General features: G+C 35.0%; 1 long non-coding RNA gene across 1 annotated transcript; it reads right to left on the bottom strand.

Annotated features, from left to right (window-relative positions):
• Positions 1–5,777: 5,777 nt before the first annotated feature.
• LOC136275158 (uncharacterized) lies at positions 5,778–6,563 on the bottom strand. The gene is made up of 3 exons (XR_010713690.1): positions 6,483–6,563; positions 6,036–6,272; positions 5,778–5,834 (listed from the first exon to the last, which is right to left on the bottom strand). It is a non-coding gene; the product is annotated as an uncharacterized lncRNA (long non-coding RNA).
• Between the last annotated feature and the right edge of the window lie 3,029 nt (positions 6,564–9,592).

The raw sequence follows: 9,592 nt of genomic DNA, 5'->3' as shown, positions 1-9,592 counted from the left end.
TACAGACTAAACGGAAAACAAGAAATATACATGCAACAGAAATATTACGCGGCTGCTTACATCCCTTGTACTCTGTAAATTTTAAGTCCCCGTACAGGCTATACTCGCCGTTTGATCTCAGGAATTTCTTCTTAATTGTTCAATCCGCTGCATATTTGGCAGACAATAAGACTGGGGTCCGAGGTACATTTACACAAAATTTCATTAGGATTGAGTAAAGGGCTCGGGAGTTAGAATTTTTTTTCTACAGTACATGTCAAGCACGCCAATCGAAACTAGAATGCCCATACATGTAATTCATATCCCTCTTAAAAATGAACGAATAGGTCTGGTCATTAGTACAGTAATCTAGACTTGAACTAGGCTGAAAAAAAGGTTCAAAATGAAAGATCGAGTAAAATCAGGCCAGAAAAACTTAATGATTTTGTGAATAGGAAGTGGGGGGGGGGGGGGGGGAGGCGGTGGGTGTACTGTGTAAATTTAATTTCCACGAATAGGCAATAAGCGTCGTTTAATCTCAGGAATTTCGTCTTAATTGTTCAATCCGCTGCATATTTCACAAACAATAAGAATGGGGTCCGAGGTTCATTTTCACGAATTTTCATAAGGATTAAGTAAAGGGCTTGGGAGTTAGAATATTTTTTTATAGTTCATGTCAAACACGACAATTGAAACTCAAATGCCAAAAACTTCATAACTCTTTTATAAATGAATGAATTGGTTTGGTAACTAGTACAGTAATCTAGAATGGTAAATAGTTGAAATTAAAGGCCCAAGATCAAAGATCAAGTAAAATCGGGCCAGGAAAACTAAATGATTTTATGAATTGGGAGGGGGGGGGGGGGGGTCGGTCGGTGACTTCTATGTTAAACGTAGAATATTAAATTCTAAATATCACATATTACACAATTTCTAAATAAAATACATGTTAGAACAATGTATAAGCGTTGTTTGAAAGATGTTACTATTGATTTTTTTTACATCTGTTTATTCTTATGCTCAAACACTCATAAACGGATGGTCAGTTTTCAAACCTTGTCGCAGTCACCCGTTCGTTTGTATAGTTACGTGTATAAACTTCGGAGGTTTTTCTTAATCCCAGACATGCAACACATTTGTATCGGTATATAGACATGCACAAAAAAAGGAAAAAATACACCATCTTTAATAAAAATGACTTTTTAGCGTTGACTTCCAATCAGTATAAAGACAATCATTAAACAATGAATTTCAAATTATTTGAATCCATAGACATTACCCCGTAACTTGAAATAAATACATGTATAATTTTGGGACGCCAATGTACATTTAGCCTCTATCCAATTGACTGCATGTTACCTGAACTAGTTCTTATTCAAATGCTAAAACATTTGTACTTTAAAAAAATAAAAAGAGAGAGAGAGAGAGAGAGAGAGAGAGAGAGAGAGAGAGAGAGAGAGAGAGAGAGAGATATTTTCTAGTTTTTTATAGTGTTTAGGGAATCAGTATATCAGCAACGTATGACAATAAACAAATTCATATACATGCATGCGTGTATCTATATATGTGAATAAATACTAATCAGTCCTCTTTTTAAGGTCATGTAGAATACTTACTTAAACATGGGTGCATTGCTAAATATTGTGTGTGTCATTGAGATGGCGGCATTTCTTTGATGCCGACAAATAACCCAGCGTACTGCAGGGGTACGTCGGCGGCATGTCTTTGATGCCTGAGATGCGACGAGCGTTTGAATTTAACGAACTGCTGACAGAAACAAGCTATCTATTTGTATTGGGAAAAAAAGCTGCTAATAAATAAATATAAAACGGAAAACATTAAAATCCATCATTTTAAAGATAAAATCGTGAAACAAACCTCAATTAAGAAAGAAAAAAAAACGTTCAACACTCAGGGACTGAACCCGGTTCGCCTGGGCACAAGTCCACCATTTTAGCGACTGAGCTACGCGGACTCTCGCTTCAAGACTTTAAAGCCTAAAATCTCGAGAATGCGTGGATCGATTTTAAAACGGATTTCATATTCTTAAGTTATTTATGTGTCTCTATCGAATAGCAACAAAATAAAATTTTAAAACAAAAAAGATAAAAAATGACTTTTTTTGTTTCCTTCCGGTGAAGACCGGAAGTGACGGCGGACGTTCTGATATGCGTAGTACATTGTGGCTGGACACTTTCAACCATCCCTGAAAATTAAAACTTTTGGAGAAAACTCATAAACAAGCAAAAACATAAAATCTTTAATATCTCGGGACCGGAAGTGACGACCAAAAAAATCCCGCGTACTTGTCTTACAAATTTTGTCATAAACAAGATCTGAAAGTTTTATCAAAATCGGCTGAAGCGTTTTTGACAAAACGTGGGAGAAAAAAAAAGAATAATAATAATAGAGGAAAAGAAACAAAGCAAAAACAATAAGATCTTCCGTTTCCAACGGAAAACCTTAATAATAGAGGAAAAGAAACAAAGCAAAAACAATAAGGTCTTCCGTTTCCAACGGAAGACCTTAATAAAAAAAATTTATGTAGTGATAAATTCCACTTAAATTTGGACCGAAAAATATCCAGTCCTGGATTCAGCGGAAAAATACATAATTATAGTGCATATAGCTTACGACAGTTCTTCACAGTTTCATTGAGCAGATAACGCACAGACATCTGTCACTTGGATGCAACCACTGTGGCCACGTCACCAATGAAAGCCGGAGCATTTATATATCCACCACCTGGCTTCATGTAGGGGGAATCTGTTTCCAGCAACATACGATTCATTGGGACTGCACGAAGTCCATCAATCTGGTCTGTATACTGAAAGTCTCCACGGCACCTGTGAATCCAAAGTAAACATGCGAAAAACTGTTCATCCACTCCTTCACCAACTTTGCATCACCGGTAAAGCAATGAAGATGTATTGGTTGGTCAGGATCACAAGACTTATGCAATATCTGCATACACCGTGCATGCACATCCATCCCAACCCTGTCAGCGGGAGTTCCACGCAAGTGCAGAACGAGAACTTTTTACTTTCGGCTAAGAGTTAACACCTGACATAGAACTTCTTCCTGTCGTATCCATAACTTTCCCGGCACAGTTCGGTCCAACCCAACCTCCCCCAGAGCCACCACATGAGGACGGTTTAGTAGTTCTTCCATATGGAGAAATCTGTCACTGGAGAATTCCTCTATGTGCTTTGGGTGCACTCCCACAGCTACTCCCTAAGGTTAACAGACACTATCTCTGGATGGGTGGAGGGTTCACTATAAACGATCACTCCACTTGAGACAGATACGTCAAGTTGAGGATGTTGATTTCCAGATAAACTATTGGAAATGAGGTCATCTACAGATTTTCCTGATGATTTCTTCTTGTCTGGTCCAGGTGGAAATGACAATCGAAGGCCTCATTCACTGTGATGATTTTTTCGTTGCAAACTTCTACGTCCGAGCCATAGCTAACATCAATCACGATGAATTCGTCCTCAGTTGAAGAGTCTACCACTGGAACTTGACTGTCCTCTGTGTTAGTAGGATGTTCGATATCACATTTAACACGCCCGTCTGGTAGGTGGTAACAGTGACAACAACACTACCAGACATCTCCAATGGAAAAGTGCTGCTGGGGAATTAACAGGTGACACAGTAAATCCCTCTGTTGGGTCTGCCCATCCTTGAGATACACTAAATTTCCTCATGCAGGTGATGGTGTCCGGATGTACACTAGTGTTCTTTGGAATAGCACCAAACTGATTCACATAATCAACAGCGCTATATACTACAGCATTCTGTCCCAAGGCACCTATCACCATCAGTATGTGGTTGTAAGTAATTTTTTATTATTAATTTTTTACACTTGTGAATCTGTCCATTGATTGGTCAATTTACGGTATAGGTATCATTTGGCGGAATTTTCATCGTAGATGTTGACAGAAAAAGACTTTTGAATGATAGATTCCTTTTGTATGCTGACGTCACAGTCACAGTGACCGGAAGCCCTAATACAACATTCCTAACTTAGGACCACTGTCAATATTAACCAATATTGAACTATCAAGAATAAAAGATCTGCAGCATAAGGACCGTTTATTCTTATGTGTTACAAACCGAACATATGTTCATATGCGGTTGATGCGATATAAGATAAAAATCGTTTGATTGCGATTCTTTTTTTAAATTCGATGACTAATTTACTTCTAAATAATTGATAATGATCAAGGTAAATATATCATAATAAATATTTATTAAATATTATGTTTTTATTCTCTCAAAGAATTTTAAAACAATTCCTAATGTTGAAAAATAAAACCGCCGAATAACGAAAAAACAATTTGTGTTTGTAATGATACGGATTTCAATTTAAATGTTTTAAAATTAATAAGTCAATTGCATTTTCTGTATTTTTTTTTTCGGAACAATTTCATTTTTCCTAAGCCATTGAAAAAAGTGATTGATATTTCTTTTGAGCGATAAATACATTTATGTTCTGTAGCATTTTTAGTATCTATGTGAATGAATTATTTTTAATTAAATGTCAATATTGTTGTATTGATTTAAAAAAAAAATCTATTTGTAAAATATCAATATTTCTATTATATCGTGCCATTTTAAAACAACTCTTAACATCAGAGGAAAAAATCCGAGAGGACCGATTGAAACGAAGATCGAAGCGTGTTTATAGCGTGTGAAAAGCGAGCAGATCGTTTCGTGCGAGAAACAATCGTGTAAACCGTTCAGCGTTTCGCGCAAACCGTTTAGCTAGCGTGTGGCGAGTGTGCAGCGAGCATGTGGTGTAGAGGTACGTTTCAGGGTCTCTCTCTCTCTCTCTCTCTCTCTCTCTCTCTCTCTCTCTCTCTCTCTCTCTATATATATATATATCTTCAGGATTGTTATTTTAATTGCTTTATAAATACAAATGTACATATACATGTATTTTATTCAATGGACCAGAAATTCGTTTTCATATCAAAATTTACAAAAATTTTCGTAAGCGCTACTGAAGTGCTTTAAAGAAGAGATCAAAATGTCTATTATACTCATCACCTGTGATATGGTTCCAAGATTCACTAGGAAAATCAACAATATATATACTATAATATTGATTTCAAGGGCACTTGTTATTTTTCAAAACCCAGGAAAGTTCTAATGCCACTGTACAATCCACTTCAGTGTGCGATGATATAATAGTACGATATAGAGTTTTTTAATAATCGATGATTTTTGTGCGCCTGCTTTTCAGTCTGATTTTGTTTCGTCTGCAAAATGGCATTAATGTGTGCTACAGTTATATGTATAAAAACGGATTGATCTTTTTTCAAACAAATCATTTCAGAAAGACAAGGTTAAGCAATGAAATACTCTTTTAGCAAAAGGAGTGACTCATAACAAACTAGATTACGGATTTCCATCAATTTTCATTGAATCTATTGACATAATTAAATTAAATCGGTCGTTATGTTAGAATAAACTGATCATAGAAAATAAATAGTGTCAAGCTATCCTAAAATTGACGGATGTAACATATAGGCTGGAACAAGCATTAGCGTTTCTGAGTTGTTGTTTTTACTGAAGAGATTAAATGACGAATTAGTAATTAAAATAAATTATTCAAAATAGTCAAAAGCTTTCCGCAATGTAATAAACATTTTGATTTAAAATTATGACTCTTACGTTTCGGACATCTATTTGTTTTATTTACATTTTCAACTCGTAGCCGAATGTTTCAAATTAAACCTTCAATATTAAAAAGGTTGTACCAACATTTTACCAGATGGATGGTCACAATATCCCGCCATTAAGTTCCCATCACTCTAACTTCCATCTTTTGTAACACGTTTTTCTGGCTATAAAAAATCCTGAAATTCAATGCACATAAGATTGTATTTCTTCTCAAAAATAAAAATAAAGCAAAAAACTGTCATCTACAAACACAACAAGTTACTAATTTACCAACTGAAGAACTATTACAAATATTTAAAATTTGTCCATAAAATTACATATAAAAACTTATATTTAATTTTTTCTTTTAGCAAATTCTAACTTACCTGGAAACATTTTGACGACGGATTTATTTCGAAGAAGATAAACAGCACACGGTACATCATGGTTCATAAGCGCGCGCAAGTTGCCGATGGTGTCGTATGTTTCGTATTCCGCACCATAAACAAAACCTCTGACCCCACCAACTCCATTAATGTATTCTCCCCACTCTGGATCTTTTGGTAAACACAGAAGATCAACCGCTGCTCCTTTGTGATCGTACCATGAACCGCCAGTGAAGCCTTAGGAAATTAGAGAAACGTTATTATTTTATTTTGTGTTTAATGTCTTATATTTTTTTTAACTTATAATTTTATATAATCATAAAGCAGAGGTTTTTTGTGTTCAATTTGAAAGACCACAATATTTGGACTAAGTCTTCAATGCAGCTGTGAAAAACATTTTTTTGAAAGTGTCAGAAATAATAAAATTGGATTCAACAATGACTTTACCTGATAGAACTAACTCGGCATTCGAATGACATGTTTTCTATCCCCATTTTGTGTAAACAACGCTACTGTTTTTGGTTTCTTGAAATAATCAATAATGTAAGAAACGTACTTGTAAAATTACATATTTTTTCAACGACATTTCATGTATATATTATATATTGCATCTTTTGTGCATCAACCTTTGTTTTTCTTAAATAGCTTTCACTGGTTTTTCGATTTGGTCGGTGAAACTTTGAATTCCCCCTCAAGACATCTACTTGGTATTCTCTTAAAGCAGATGACAAATGTCCTGTCAGATATTGCTGCAGCATGTCTTTACAACTTCTATCGTTTGTTACAGCCCGTACTTTCATCACAAAAATCACAAGAAGAAGAGCCAAAAACATCTGCAGTACAGTTAGAATACAAGATTATTTTTATAAACACTTAAGGTCAAATCTACTTAATATAAGCTTAGCTCTATTTTTGGTCAAATCTTGGAAAATAGTTTTCACATGTTGGAATTTTGAGGTATACTTTGGTTTCATTAATTTTCGTAGGTATCAATTTTCGTGGATTTTCTGAAAACCACAGTTTCAAGGATACGTAATTTCGTGGCCAATAATCCTATCAATACAAAATGTTAGTTGATATTGAACTTCAATGAACATTTAATTTCGTGGATCAACTTAACAACGAAGTCCACGAAAATTGGTATTTAACGAATATTGTTGAAACCACAGTATTCATTTTGTGAGACTTTTGGTAAATCAGCAGCATCCATGTTGCATGGATATTAACTGATAATTAACTTTTTGCATGCACGACATTCATGAAAATACTAGTGATAAATCTGATTTACATGTTTGTAATAAAAGATACGTGCATTGTGAATGGCTATGTGTGTTGTTTATGAGTGAGCTTACATGTGCGTGCGACTCAAATGCACTAACCATAACCCACACACCAAAGATAGCATGGATTTTTTTGCGTTATTTTTTTTGTTACAAAAGATTTTATATATACAGAAACAAATAGCATATTTGAAAAGTTCACCCTTTTTAATTTTTTTAATTTAAAGATAAATTCAGTTATATCATTCTTACTTAAAATAAATCATGAAATTGATTTGATTCAAATAAACGGATGAGAAAATGTAATGATAAAGGTGTAAATTGTCAAAATCAACTTACCTTTATGAATCCTTAAACTATCACACTACTGGCTCTAAAAACCAATGTCCGTATGACAATCTCATGTCTTTCCGTGTCATCCCCTATGTTTTCCTTGTCATTCCCTGTGTACCCCCTGTCAGATCCTATACACAGCCCCTGTATACCATGTAATCCCTGTCAGCCACTGTACACATCCCCTGTGTGCCACTGTAAGCTCATGAACCCCCTGTCACCCGCTGAACGCCCCTGTCATCCCCTGTAAGCCACTGTATTTCCCTTTACATGACCCTGACATCCACTGAACGGTTTTTGACTGTTTATAACTGTCTTTTCTGTTATTTAATTTCAATATTAGTTTCTTAATTCAATTATTTAAATCACATGTGTTATAGTTTGAGCTGTGAATCAATTTTTGCACTCAATAGCGCCGACTTACAGGACACACTGTTATCGAAATATTAGAAATAATATGTTTTAATTAATAATCTATTGATACTTAAATAATCATGCTAACAACTAAAGGTTGAATTATTTCTACAAAGCTCAAGCACAACACATGGTGTTTAGCACTTGCTTTTGTGTATCTGAACAACTATTTGCACACTAAAACCAGTAAATCAGTCAAAATATTGAATGTACATGTATAAGCAGCAATATTACGATAGAGCACGTCTTTCTTTATTTTAACCCAGTTCCTGATGATACCTTTATTAATTTCCCTTGAAGAGCAAAATAAAGCTTCAATAGCTTATAAGGTTGCCTAAGAAATAAGTTTTGTATGAGAGAGAGAGAAAGGGGGGGGGGGTGTTTGCATTGATTTTGATTTAAAAGTTACAAATAGTTTACCCGGGAATTAATTTCGTAATAAGTTTACATGCAATACTTATTTCATACCAATTCTTTATCATTATTTAGATTAACTTAGAGCGATCAAATTAATTTTAATCCATCATTTTTTTATACACCAAATCAATTGATTAAAGAACTTAAAAACACATGATTAAGAACTGGTTGATTGAAGTTACAGTTTTCAAAGGAGAGGATGTGGACATTTTATTACTCGCTCAGTGGTTATATAATAGCTACTGTACATAGCCCTTCTTGAGAATTTGCAGTGCACTGTAGCGATGTAAGAAAAATGGGATGACAGACACACGTGTATACATGTTTAATCACACACTTCATAAGATCTGAATGGTCGGTCAGTGATTATATAATGGCTATTTGTTCAGGGTTAGGGTTAGTTCAAATACATGTAATTGAATAAGTGGTTTATCGGTATACATGTATATCTTGATCTGTGTCATTGTTGAGTCAGAATTATTCACATTTGTAAAAATATTGCCCTCTATGAAAGGTTTACAAAGGTAAACAAGCACCGCCTAAATTGTTGCTTTTCATTTTCTTATGTATCACAATCTGCTAAATGTATATTAAATAAAAAACCCGAAAACATAATTAAAAAACAATTTTTTTCTCACTTTACCAAGCAGTTAAAGACCGTACAGGGGATGTCAGGGGCATGCAAAGGGAAATACAGTGGCTTACAGTGGGTGACAGGTAGGTACAGGGGGTGACAGCGGCTTACAGTGGCACACAGGGGATGTGTACAGTGGCTGACAGGGGATTGCAGGGTGTACAGGGAATGTGTACAGGGGCTGACAGGGGGTGCAAAGGAAATGGCAGGGAAAGCATAGGGTGTGACAGGAAAAGACAGGGGGTTTTCATACGGACAGAGGTTTTCAGAGCCAGTACGATTAACGTCTATATCAGCAAGTATTTATATATATTATAACAAAGAAGCCACAGCAGCAGGTGCTTTTGTTCAACCTACGCATTTTAAAAGAAGCTAAACAGATCGAAATTAAATTAAAATTTTCATCATACAAATAAAATTACTCAATTGAACATCTTGTTCATGCGATACACCTTTGAAAAAGAACTATACTTGCTAGC

This window comes from Magallana gigas, chromosome 4 (genome assembly GCF_963853765.1).
Source record: "Magallana gigas chromosome 4, xbMagGiga1.1, whole genome shotgun sequence".
NCBI lineage: Eukaryota > Metazoa > Mollusca > Bivalvia > Ostreida > Ostreidae > Magallana > Magallana gigas.
Note: the sequence above shows the minus strand (reverse complement) of the source record. Positions and strands in the feature narration are given on the sequence as shown.